This window comes from Bos indicus, chromosome 16 (assembly GCF_029378745.1).
Source record: "Bos indicus isolate NIAB-ARS_2022 breed Sahiwal x Tharparkar chromosome 16, NIAB-ARS_B.indTharparkar_mat_pri_1.0, whole genome shotgun sequence".
Taxonomy (NCBI): domain Eukaryota; kingdom Metazoa; phylum Chordata; class Mammalia; order Artiodactyla; family Bovidae; genus Bos; species Bos indicus.
The window spans coordinates 67,298,178-67,312,255 of record NC_091775.1 but is presented as its reverse complement, the minus strand read 5'-3'; the positions used below and the strand labels follow the sequence as shown (position 1 = coordinate 67,312,255).

The 14,078-nt window shown below is 37.5% G+C and overlaps 1 non-coding gene across 1 annotated transcript; it reads left to right on the top strand.

The window, feature by feature from the left end:
* The first annotated feature begins 13,710 nt into the window (after positions 1 to 13,710).
* TRNAG-CCC (transfer RNA glycine (anticodon CCC)) lies at positions 13,711 to 13,783 on the top strand. Its single transcript has one exon. It is a non-coding gene; the product is annotated as a tRNA-Gly (tRNA).
* The last annotated feature ends 295 nt before the right edge of the window (positions 13,784 to 14,078 follow it).

The window sequence follows — 14,078 nt, the reverse complement described above, 5'->3', positions numbered from 1 at the left end:
TCACCCAAAGTACATAGTTTACGTTATACCTCTCTTCGTTGCTAAGCATTCTAAGTGACTGGGAAAACGTATGACATGTATCTATAATTACAGTATCATACAAAGCATTTTCACTGCCCTAAAAATCCTCTGTGCTTCACCTATTCATCCCTTTTCCTAGGAACCACAGATATTTTCACTGTGTCCATAATTCTGTCTTTTCCAGAATGTCATATGGTTGAAATCGAACAGTGTATAGCCTTTACAGATCAGCTCCTTTCATTTAGTAACATGCATTTAAGTTTCCTCCTTGCCTTTTCATGGCTTAATAACATTTCTTTTTAGCACTGAATAATATTCTATGGTCTGGATGTGCCTCAGTTTATCTATCCTTTCCCCCACTGAAGAACATCTGGTTACTTCCAAGTTGTAGCAACTATGAATAACGGTGCTATAAGTGGCCATGTGCAGGGTTTTGTGTGGACATGTTTTCAAGCCTTTGGGTAAATACCAAGGAATGCAACTTGTGTACTCCATGGTAAGAGAACCTTTAGTTCTGTAACAAAGTGTCAGATTTTCTTTCAAAGTGGCTGTACCATTTTGCAGTCTCACCAGCAATGAATAAGAGTTCCTATTGCTCCAATACTCCTCAGGATTGGGTGCTATCAGAGTTCCAGATTTTGGCCATTCTGATAGGTGGGAGGTGGCATCTTATTGTTGACTTAATTTGCATTTCCCTGATTACACATGATATGGAACATCTGTTCATATGCGGTCTTTGACTCATTTTTATAGAGTTGCTTCTTATTGTTGCGCTTTAAGATTTCTTTTGTATGTTTTAAATAACAGCTTTTTAACAGAAGTGCTTTTGCAAATATTTTCTCCTAGTCTGTGGCTTGTCGTCTCAGTTTCTACATTTTTTAAATTTCTTTAGCATACAGAAAGAGAATTATACAGAATTACAATTTTTTTTCCCAAAATAAATTCTGGCAAATTGAATGGTACAACAGAGGAAAATCTCCGTAATTTGAAGCCCCAAATATAGCAAAGTCAAAAACTAAAGATTTCATTTAATTACAAGAAAATTTATCATGATTTTTCTTACTATCTTGAGAAACACTCTCCCTAATGACTTAGACATGGCCAGTGCCAAGTTATATAATGCAGCATATGGCCTTGGAAAAAGGTACCTGGATAAGGTGTTCCAGGTAAATATAGCAGCACTGGGAGGGGAAAAAAATACAATAAAACTTCATGGGAAAAAGATAAAGATCAATCTATACCCTGACCCTGCTTACTTAAGCAGCTCTCTAGGAACTCGACTAAATCCATTCTAGGGCCAGTCCCAGCTCTCCTTCAAGGCTCTGTGACCTTGAGAAAGTTACTTTAACTCTGTGTTTTGGTTTCCTCATCAATAAAATGAGGGCAACAAGAGTAACTAGGGTTGTTTTAAGGAAAAAGTTGATAGATATAAAGCTCTTAAAAGAGTTCCTGGCACAGAGCAAGCACTCGGTATTTTTAGCTATTATTTTTATATGCTATTTGTGAGGCTTGAAGGAAATGGCAACCCACTCCAGTGCTCTTGCCTGGAGAATCCCAGGGACAGGGGAGCCTGGTGGGCTGCCGTCTCTGGGGTCGCACAGAGTTGGACACGACTGAAGCGACTTAGCAGAATCAAACATTTGTAATCGTTAAAAGCTATACAAATTGATACTGTTATGTCAAAAATAAAGAAGAAAATGACGTCTTCTTTAAACCAGATTATTTGGTACTTGACAAGGATTTATGGCGCTCTTCTGACATGATTGCTTAAATTTAAATTTAGCTACGGAAAATAAACACTGCTCTGCTTTTTCAAACTCAGGTAACAGCATTTTTTAAATGTTTTAAATTATTTGACATCTTATTAGTCAAATCTTGTATAGACTCATTATTTTGGAATCTTGGAGTCTTTCTAAATGCTCTCTAAATTCATCACATTTTAGTAAAAATCATAGTCTAGGGTTCAAATTCCACTCTGCTGTGAGCATGCTGAACGTTGTTTAGGCATATCACTCAGCCTCTTGAAGCCCCAGTCTCCTTACATATAAAATTACCTAGTAGGAGCGGATAATCTCAAAGCTCACATTCAAGAACAAAAGTCCATGAGTTATAGGTTACGATAAGCATCACAGCCTTTGTTTCAGTATTTGTTGGGGGAGGGGGGTGGATGGCAGCAGCAGATAGCTTTCTAAAAACTTACCTTAAGTCAGACATTTGGAATTTCAAACAAACAAACAAAAAATACCATTCTTCTGACTCTCAGGCTGGAATCCCAGACCAGTGAATCTTAAGCTTTTCAATCAAAATGCCATAGGTTTCCTCTACTGTGTAAAACATTGAAAATAAAGACAATTGAAGAAAAATAATCTCTACGATTCTTAGCAAGTTGATACCACCTGAAAATACTTTTTCAGTTTTAATCTCTCTCAGCAAAATAATACCTCTAACTAGCTTGGTGGAAGCAAAAATCAAAAATGTTTCCAAAGGTAGATTAAGCCTGTTATCCTATTCATACAGGCTGAGACCAACAAAGCACCTACACTCTTGACCTGCACTTGTCTCAGTTCTGCCCAATTTTAAGAAAACTGCAGTGTCAGAACCCAAAACTGTCTCTGACTCCCCACCAATGAACTAACAGTGATGGGAAAAGGACAACAGGAGGGACAGTAGGTTGGCAGATGAGAGAGATGAACAGAAAGCATTTTAAAGTCTAGCATTTTCTCACTGGTCATATTAAAATCAGATGAAGTAGACTTCAAGATGAGAGATATTACCAGAGATAAAGAAGGATACTTTATAATGATAACAGTGTCCATTCATGAACAGCATGACTGCAAAATACATGAAACAAAAACAGAACTGAAGGGAGAAAAAGAAATCTAATAGAGTTGAAGCATACATTATTCTTTCAGTCATTATGTTAATATATCAAACAGAGAAGATCAGTAAGGATACTGAAAATTTGACCAACACAATCAACCAACTAGATCTACTCGACTTTTATAAAACACAAAATACTTTTTCCAAATACACATGGAACAAATATCTAGAAGGTGCATATGATGGGGGCATAAGTCAAATCTCAAAGAACTTAGAGAATTCCTCCAAGTGCAACAGAATTAAATTAGAAGTCAGTTATCAATAGAAAAACCACAGAATCTGGAAATTACTAAACTTACTTCTAAATAATCCATAAGTCAAAGATGCAATTTAAATGCAAATTAGAAAGTATCTCAAGCAAAACGCTAATGAAGTCAAAATTCATGGGATGTAGCTATACTGAGCTTAGAGGGAAATTTCTAGCTTTGAATGCTTATATCAGAAAAGAAGAAATACTTAAGAAATAATGATCTAAGCTTCTACTTAAAGAAGCTAGAAAAAAACAAGATAATTAACCTCAAAGTAGCAAAAATGAAAATACAAATGAATGTAAAAACAATGAAAGGATAAACAAGCAACAGATAAAACTTAAAAGTCAAAAGCTAGATTTTTGAAAAGATTTTTTTTTTAAGTGATAAATCCTGTTAAGACTGGACCAGGAAATAAAAAGGAAGAAATAAAACCCACAAAATGCCATATCAGGAATGGAATAAGGACATCATTACAGACCTTCTAGATCTTAAGATAATAATAAGGGAATATTATGAGAAACTGTATGCCAATAAATTATCCAACATAAATGACATGGAAAAGAGATCAATTAAAAACACAAATTATGAAAACTAATAAAAATGTAATAGGAATAATTTGAATATAACTGTTCAGGACAGTTGAACATTAAACTTTGCATGTGAAAATATTTAAACTTTCCAAAAAGAAACCCAAGGCTTAGATGATGTCACTGGTGATTTCTATCCAACATTTAACTAATATCAATTTTATTTTATAGGCTTTCCTATAAAGCCTATATAGGCTTTATACATAGCAGTGGCACAGTGGTAAAGAATCTGCCTGCCAACGCAGGAGATGCAAGAGTCATGGGTATGATCCCTAGTTCAGGAAGATCCACTGGAGTAGAAAACGGCAACACACTCCCATATTCTTGCCTGAAAAATCCCATGGACAGAGGAGCCTGGTGGGCTACAGCATATGGGGTTGCAAAGAGTCAGACATGACTGAGCAACTGAACACACAAACCAATGTTATACATACTCAGAAAATAAAAGAGGAAGAAATAACCCAATGTGTCTGAGGTCAGGATAAACTTGACACTAAAACCTGACAAGGATATTACAGATACATACCAATAACTATTGAATATAAATATAAAGATTTTTTATCTATTTGGGGTTTTTTTTTTTTTTTTTTGGCCATACCACATAGGGTTGAACCCAGCCCTGCCAGTAAGATCGCTGAGGCTTAACCACTGGACTGCCAGGGAATTCCCCCAAAATTCTTAACAAAAAATTAGTAAATCTAGTAATATAGGGACTTCTCTGGTGGTCCAGTGGTTAAGATACTGCACTCCCAGCTGGGGAACTAAGATCCCACATGCCGTGTGGTGTGGCCAACAAAAAAGAAAACATTTACCAAAAAAAAAAAAAACACCTAATAATATACAGAGTATAATGCATCATCACCAATAGGTTGTTTAGTTCACCATAAAAGCATCTCATTCAAAGCACAAACATATGACAAAATTCAAATTCATTAATTTGGAAAACAAGGAATAAAAAGGCAGCAACTTAAATCTAGTAAACAACATAGAAATAAATACTATTTTCTTTCCTCTGCTCTCACCAACACTTCTGACACCAAATGTGTGGAGTTTTTCCCCCACACTGACCAATTTTCTGATTTGATGCCAGTGAGGTGTCTTACAATTCAATTCTGCTACTACCTACTTGAGGCTAGTGTTAGATTCCACAGATTAAGGTCTCAGTCTCACAGACTCCACCCACTTCAAATTCCAAATGCAACTTCCTGTACTTCTAACTGGCCAACTCTAGACTGGGGATTCCCAAGACCTCCTCCTCAGGATTGATTTTCTAGAATGACTCACGGAACTCAGAGAAACACTCACTTGCATTTACCAGTGTATATAATAAAGGATAATTAAAGTATACAGATGAACAGACAGATGACATTTCAATAGTGTGAGGTCTGGAAACTTCCTCAGAGTAGGAGTTTTGTCCCTATGGAACTGGGATGTACCACTCTTTTTGCTTGTGGAAGTTCTCCAAACATTACACTTTAGATATCTTTGTAAAGGCTTCATCATATAGGCATAAAGGATTATGAATCAATCTCTAACTCTTCTACCCTTCTCAAAGGATTAGAGAGGAGGCCCAAAAGTTCAAAGCTTCTTATCATGGCTTGGTATTTCTCATAACACATCCTGAAGTTGTCTGGATGATTACCCAGATGATAATGAACCCACCAAGAGTCACCTCGTAGGAGCTAAGGAATCTCCTATCAACTAGGAAATTCCAAAGGATTTAGGAACTTTGTTTCAGGAATTGGTGTCAAAGAACAAATATTAGAATATTTGTTATTAGAGGTTCCCATCATCCCTATAACTCAGGAGATTACATGGGTTTTAAGAGTTTTGTGTAAGGAATTGGTGGCAGATAACCCACTCCAGTACTCTTGCCTGGAAAATCCCACAGACGGAGGAGCCTCGTAGGCTGCAGTCTATGGGATTGCTGAGTCGGACACGACTGAAGCGACTTAGCAGCAGCAGCAGCAGCAACCTAATAATGTATCTTTATCTTGCAGGGCATTTATAAAAACCACAGCTAACATTATACTCAGTGGTGAAAGACTAACATACTTGTCCTAAGATCAGAAGCAATTTCTTCTAATAATGGCTCTTCTATTTAACTTGTAACTGGAAGTCTTAGTGCAATAAGGCAAGAAATAAAAGGCACAAATATCAAAAAAGAAAATTTTTAATTGTCTTTCTTTGTAGATATGATTTATACATAGAAAATCCTAAGAAATCTATAGAGAAGCTAATATAATTGATCGTTTTGCAAGATTTCAAGTTACAAGGTTCATATAACAAAATCAGTTATTTCTATATAACTAGAAGCAAATAATTAAACATTTAAAATTTTATTGACGTAATATCATAGAAGAATTTTGAAATAAATTTAATAAAAATGTGAAAGACTTCTATAGTGACAAGTAAAATATTACTAAGAGAACTTAAAGACCTAAATAGGGATATGTAATGCTCATGAGTTTGTAAGACTCAGGTTTGTTAATATTGCATTTTCTCCCCAAATTTATCTCTGGATTTAAAGTAACATTCAATAAAGAACATGTGGTATATTTGTACAATGGAATGCTACTCAGCCATAAGAATGAATGAAATAATGCCATTTGCAGCAACATGGATGCAACTAGAGATTATCATACTAAGTGAAGGTAAATCAAAAAGAGAAAGAGATACCGTATGATATAACTTATATGTGAAATCTAAATATGACACAAATAAACCTATCTACGAAACAGAATCATGAACATAGAGAACAAACTGGTGATTGCCAAGGAGGAGGGCACTGGGGGAGGGATGGAGTGGGATGTTGGGGTTAGCAGATGCAAGCTTTTATGTATAAAATGGATAACAACAAGGTCTTACTGTACAACACAGAGAACTATATTCAATATCCTATAATAAACCATAATGGAAAAGAATATTAAAAAAAGAATGTGTATATATGATACGTATAACTGAATCACTTCTACTGGACAGCAAAAAGTAACACAACATTGTCAATCTATTATACCTCAATAAAAACATAAAAAATAAATGTAAAATAAGGTGATCCCATTAAAAACCCTACAAGCCTTTTTAAAAGTAGAAATTAACAGACTTTTTCTAAAAGTTTACATGAAAATGAGAATGACTGAAAATAGTCAAAATAATCTTTAAAAAGAAAAACAAAATTTAAGTACTTACACTACCCAATTTCAAGATTTACTGTAAGCAACAGTTAGAACTGGACATGGAACAACAGACTGGTTCCAAATAGGAAAAGGAGTACATCAAGGCTGTATATTGTCACCCTGCTTATTTAACTTCTATGCAGAGTACATCATGAGAAACGCTGGGCTGGAAGAAGCACAAGCTGGAATCAAGATTGCCGGGAGAAATATCAATAACCTCAGATATGCAGATGACACCACCCTTATGGCAGATAGTGAAGAGGAACTAAAGAGCCTCTTGGTGAAAGTGAAAGAGGAGAGTGAAAAAGTTGGCTTAAAGCTCAACTTTCAGAAAATGAAGATCATGGTATCCGGTCCCATCACTTTGTGGGAAATAGATGGGGAAACAGTGGAAACAGTGTCAGACTTTATTTTTCTGGGCTCCAAAATCACTACAGATGGTGACTGCAGCCATGAAATTAACAGATGCTTACTCCTTGGAAGGAAAGTTATGACCAACCTAGACAGCATATTCAAAAGCAAAGACATTACTTTGCCAACAAAGGTCCATCTAGTCAAGGCTATGGTTTTTCCTGTGGTCATGTATGGATGTGAGAGTTGGACTGTGAAGAAAACTGAGGGCTGAAGAATTGATGCTTTTGAGGTGTGGTGTTGGAGAAGGCTCTTGAGAGTCCCTTGGACTGCAAGGAGATCCAACCAGTCCATACTGAAGGAGATCAGTCCTGGGTGTTCATTGGAAGGACTGATGCTAAAGCTGAAACTCCAGTACTTTGGCCACCTCATGAGAAGAGTTGACTCATGGAAAAGACCCTGATGCTGGGAGGGATTGGGGGTCAGGAGAAGAAGGGGACGACAGAGGATGAGATGGCTGGATGGCATCACTGACTTGATGGACATGAGTTTGAGTGAACTCCGGGAGTTGGTGATGGACAGGGAGGCCTGGTGTGCTGCAATTCACGGGGTCACAAAGAGTCGGACACGACTGAGCGACTGAACTGACTGACTGACTGACAGTAACTAAGATGGTGTGATATCAATGTACAGATATTCAAATAGATCAGTGGAGTAGAATAGAGAGTTCAAAGATAGATCCATGTTAAATAAAAAACTGTTGACAAAAGGAGTCAATGCAACTGAATGCAGAAGGAATGTCTTTTCAACCAATAGTGCTAGGAAAATGTATATATCCATTTGCAACTTCTGAACTTCTATTTCATGCCATATAAAAAATTAGAGATTGATCATAAAACTTAAAACTATGAAGCTTCTGGAAGAAAATTTAAGAGGCTATCTTTATGATCTTGGATGGACAAAGATTTTGCAGATAAGGTTTTTTAAGGTTCTAATCATGAATAAAGGTAATCAATTGGATTTCATCAAAATTAAAATCTTTGGCTCATCTTTTGATGAATAAAAAAATCCAGAAACTGAAGAAAATATTTGTGACACATGTACCCGATAAAGAACTTATATCCAAAATACATAAAGAATTACTACATATTAATAATAATGACCCACTTTTTAAAATATGCAAAACTGGAAAATATACTTTTAAGAAAAGAGGAAACACAAGACATAAATGGCCAAGAATCACATAAAAAGTGCTCATTTGTCATCACGGAAATTCAAATTAGCACCACAATGAGAATTGTCACTCAAATGGCTAAAAACACACAATATAAATATTTGCAAGGATATGAAACAACTGGAACTCCCACATTACTGGTTGGAGACAAAAATGCAGAAACTACCTCAGGAAATTATTTATTGGTTCTTTGTAAATTATACATCCCTACTCCATGAACCAGTAATTCCACTCCTAATAATTTACCTAGGACAAATGAAAACATTTCTACACAAAGACCTTTTAAGAATATTCACAGCAGTTTTACTTATAATAGCCAAAAATTGGACACTAAAATATTTATCAATAGAAGTATGGTTAGACAAATTGTGGCATAATCACTAAGTGGAATGCTTCATAGCAATAAAAAAGAATGAACTACTGACACCCATAACAACATGAATCTCAAAAACATTTTGAACAGAAAAATCCAGATGCAAGAGTGTATTCCCTTTATAGAACGTTCAAGAAGAAGCTAAACTAAACTATGGTAATTAAGATTAGAACAATGGCTGGGAGGGAGAAAAGGGATTGACTGCAAAGGCACTTTAGGAAAATTTACAAGTTGTGGAAATGTTCTACATCTTTGCTGAGATATTGGTCACGTAGGCATGAATCTGTCAAAACCCATCAAAATGTACTGTTAATATCTGTGTACTTTACACATTAACAAATACAAATCTAGTATTTTCAAAACCTTCTTTTATGTGAACTATAAACCAGGTATGTCTTGCTTTTTAAAAAATTATAAAATAGCTAAATCAGATTGTGATTAGAGTACAAGATGGTTTTTGCTTTAGATACTTGCTTGGGAGTTCTCTTTAGTGCAATGGAATTATTAAGTTGAAAAATACATAGTTTAAAACAGCTGTTTAGGAACACACATGTTACACAGAATCAGCTCAAAACTTGGAAAATGTCTCAGTCTTGGTTCCAAAGCATTTCTCAGGCATTTGACTTAGTCACTGAAGTATAGGTGGGCTTCCCAGGTGGCACTAGTGGGAAAGAACCCACCAGCCAATGCAGGAGACGTAAGAGATGTGGATTTGATCCCCTGGGTCAGGACTATCCCCTGGAGGAGGACATGGCGACTCGCTCCAGTATCCTTGCCTGCAGAATCCCATGGACAGAGGAGCCTGGTGCACTATAGTCTGTAGGGTCATGAAGAGTCGGACATGGCTGAAGCGACTTAGCACACGCACACGGAAGTAGAGGTAATGTGAGATCATTTTCCAAGGAAATAGTCCTCACAGTAGCCATGTCACAACTGATGAGCTACCTTTGTGAGATTTCTTAGCACACAGAGGGGGAAAAAAGCGCACACAGAGGATTCAAGAGTTATAAGAAGCTTTTGCACTTACAAGCCAATCTGGCTACATATGACATTTTCTTGCATGGGTAAGCATCTTCAGTTTTATCTTGACATATCTATTGCTATCTTTCTAAAATCTGCTTTTGCACATGAAAAATTGCCATTTCGTATATAGCAAAACACTTTAGAATATCCTTGACACATACCAAAAAAATTCATGTGATCTCTGGAAAATTGGTTATATTTTTATCATTACAGAGAACTGGTAAGATTAAGTTGTAGAAGTTTATTTTTATAGTAAACTTAACCTATAGCTTTACCTATTATTTTATTAACTAAGTAGGAATGGTAAATATGATCTCTACATGACATGTATAGTATAGCCAAGATGTTTCCAATTACCTGCTTTCTCCATGAGCTTCTCACCATTTGAAATCTAATTATACCATGTTTACATAAAATTAGGAAACAGAATTAGGAAACAGAGGATCAAAAAGACACACTCAGAACTCTGCTACTTGGAATAGTATCTTTTGTCCTCAGTAAGAGACATCAATTTTACCAATGGCTTCCCATTCCAAAAATCAGGAAGCTAAGAGCAGTTTGGGCTTTCCTAGTGGCTCAGTGGTTAAGAATCTGCCTGCCAATGCAAAAGATGTGGGCTCCATCTCTGGGTCAGGAAGATCCCCTGGAGAAGGAAATGGCAAGCCACACCAGTATTCCTGCCTGGGAAATCTCATGGATGGAGGAGCCTGGTGGGCTACAGATCATGGGGTCGCACAGAGTTGAACACAACTTAGTGACTAATTGCCAATGAACAACAAAGGGACTTCTCCTTAGGTTCAGTATAACTCATCACTGTCATTAACCCTCCTCTGCTGCCAAGGCTAATATCAGAGCTCATGGCCAGCCTTGGGCAAAAAGAAGAAGGAAACCAACAGGAGATCTAGGAACCTGGCAATTATGCTGGGCTGGGTTTGTCTAGACAGAAAGATCAGCAGGGGCCCTCCCAACAACTTGAACTTTCATCCCATACTTCGCTAATACTGAGTCAGGGACAAGAGAAGCAAGTTAACCTTTCTGAACTGGGACACTACACTGAAAAATTACTATTTGTTAATGGGTGGGTTTGGTATATACATGGTGCACCTTGGGCCATACCCAACTTACTGAAGAATCTGGGGCTATTTTGTAGAAAATTTCACTGTTGAAAGCAATGTCACTTATTTGGCCTAAACTCTAGAAAGGAAATTACAGAACACTTAAAGCAAGTCCTAGCATATAACAGGCTATCAGTTTGTATTTGTTGAGTGAATGAATCAATGTCATAGAGCTCCAGTACATTGCTGAGCAACTCCAACATTTATGCATAAAGTTAAGCATTATTTACTGATATCTTTTAAACAAGTATATTACATAAAAGAAGAATAGCTTTTTATCAAGTATCTGCTGCTTGATGGAACAGGGATACTATTTTTAAAATATTAAATTGGTGTACTTGCCTTGCTTCTCCCTACCCAGTAAAAATCAAGAGCATTTAACATTTTCAGAGGAAAGATAAAGTTATTGTCCAGCTTTAATTTGCAAATTATGTGTTTTAGTGCCATTTTTAAGTTTTGATCACCAAATTCTATTGAGAAGGAATGAAATTTTGCAACTCAAAAGTTTTTTCTTGAAATACTAAGAACCAGAGCCTGAAAGACAAAGCAGGGAAACAAAGGCAGAAAGAAGTCAGGATATGGTACACCTCTTAACTCAGGGAAAGGGAAAAAAAGAAATCTTTGTCACTAGGGGAACAGATGAGTGACAGGATAGAGTAAGAAAAAAAAGAAAAGCAAGAAGTTCAGGAAGCTAGAGGAATCCAAGTACAGAGACTTTCTCCTCATGTCTCAAAAGAATAGCCTTTAGAAAATGCAAACTCCTTAAAAAAGACTAGCATTTTACACGCTCTTTTCAACGTGGTACGGAGTCAACAGAGTAGGAACGGTAGAGGGTGGTGCGTGCGTGTGTGAGTGCTTAGTCGTGTCTGCCTCTTTGCGACCCCATGGACTGTAAAATGCCAGGCTCCTCTGTCCATGGGATTCTCCAGGCAAAAATACTGGAGTGGGTAGCCATTTCTTCCTCCAGGGGATCTTCCTGACCTAGGGATCAAACTCGTGTCTCCTGCATTGGCAGGCAGATCCTTTACAACTGTACCGCCTGGGAAGCCCAGAGGGTGGTAATGCATACCATAAAATGCAGAGATAAAACAAGTGGGAATTCTGGGCATTCCAGGAAAATTAAAGCAGAGCAGCCTGGAGTCGGGAGGAAGGGTCACAGTGAGCATGGACTTCATTTCTGGAGGCTGTGGCAGGACCCAAATTCTTCAGGGATGCCCCAAACCAGCGATACTTCAGTGGCCACCGGCTCAAGATTAAAGGGACAAGATTTGACCAGACACACCAGTCAGATGGCCATCTGAGAAGATACAGGAGACAGCCTGGGGACCATCCTGCTGCCACAATCGTCCACATTTTCTTCCTGCACTCCAGTTCACATTAGGGGAGGAAAGGAGAGGAGGGTGAGACCCCACGAGAGAGGGGAGACAGTTTCTTTAGGAGTTTGAGTTTTAAACTTACTGCTTTTGTCTAAAATATGCTGTTTGAATTATCCCTTATTGGCCATTTTCAGTTCCCCTCCCACACCCACACTCCACCATTAGCAGAAATAACAGTTTGAAAACTAGATTATATAAACATAATTAAGTTCCTGTCTTTGTGTGTCTGAGTTGTATTAAAATAATAATAATAATTAATGATAGCAATTCCTATGTACCAAGCACTATTCTAAGTTCATTAATTCATGTATTAATCACAACTGTTCTAGGAAGTACTATTCTTATATCCATTCTAAAAATGAGAACATTGAAACACAAAAATCACCCAGTTAGTAGTGACAGAATCTGGACATATACAGGCACCTCGGCACCAGAAGTAGGACTGTTTAACTCCCCTGGTAAAATGCAGGTACATTTGAATAAATTGGAGTTTGCAAACCAGCAAGCAGTGATTTAACTTAAATGGGTCTAGCTATAGCCATAAGCTCTTTTTATCATAATATGGCTTTTTCCTTTCCCTCTTTGTCTGCTAACTCAATCACTGTTCCTTTGGGTACCTATATCTTTCCATAAAGGGAAGTCAAGGACCCCCACCAAAACCTGCTAACCAGTGACCCTCTACTCATATTAAACAATAATTCGTTACAGGGAGTCAGCAAAAGACCTAAGGTCAGTCAGAATCTTTCTCAGAGATTGGAGCAGACCCTGGGAGACAAAAATCTCTCCTCTGCTGGGATTATAAATGCTGTGGTAGACATTAGTCATTCTTTTTGGTAACTAGCAGCTGAATCACCTTCTTAAGTGAGGAATGCACCAGCCTGGAAGCAAAGCAGAAAAGTAAGCGATGGCAGATATTTCTCAAAATCCCTTGCAGCTACAGGGTGCAAGCATACAAGCCAAGCCAAGATAATCATACATCTAGATTCTAGGTTCTGATTAGATGTTAATGACCCAAAGAAGTGGAGACTGCACAAAATCTATGTCTGGAGAGGGTGACACAGAATAGCACCTACATTTAGTTTCCAGAGGGAGGCTGAATTTTCCAGCAACAGTGTTTGAGACCTAGTGTCCTGCAATGCTATCAACAGCGCAAGCGCAGTCGCCATGCCCCCAAGGGGACTGAGACAGTTCAGTGAACCACGTTCTTGAGAAGACTGTGCTATGACTTCAGACAAAGAGCCTCCAGGGCTTGTGTTCTGGTTCTCCCAGATAGTCTATGTGCTATCTGATAAAACTCTCTCAATAATAGACATTTAGGGGACTTGCCTGATGGTCCAGTGGCTAAGACTCTGTACTCCCAATGCATGGGGCCCAGGTTCAATCCCTGGTCAGGGAACTAGACCCCATATTAAGCAAATAAGAGTTTGCATGCCACAACTAAGACTGGTGCAGTCAAATAAAGAAATAAAAATAAAAATATATATTTTTAAAGCCGTGTAGTTTCTTGTGCTTGAAACTAAGAATCTGCTGTTTTCTATTGCTACTGCAATGTTACTTACTACAAACTTTGTAGTTTAAGACAACACAAAATCATACACTTACAGTTCTAGAAGTCAGGAGTTCTAAAATCAAGGTATCAACAAGTGTGCATTCCTTTCTGGGGACTCCACGGAAGAATCCATTTCTTGGTT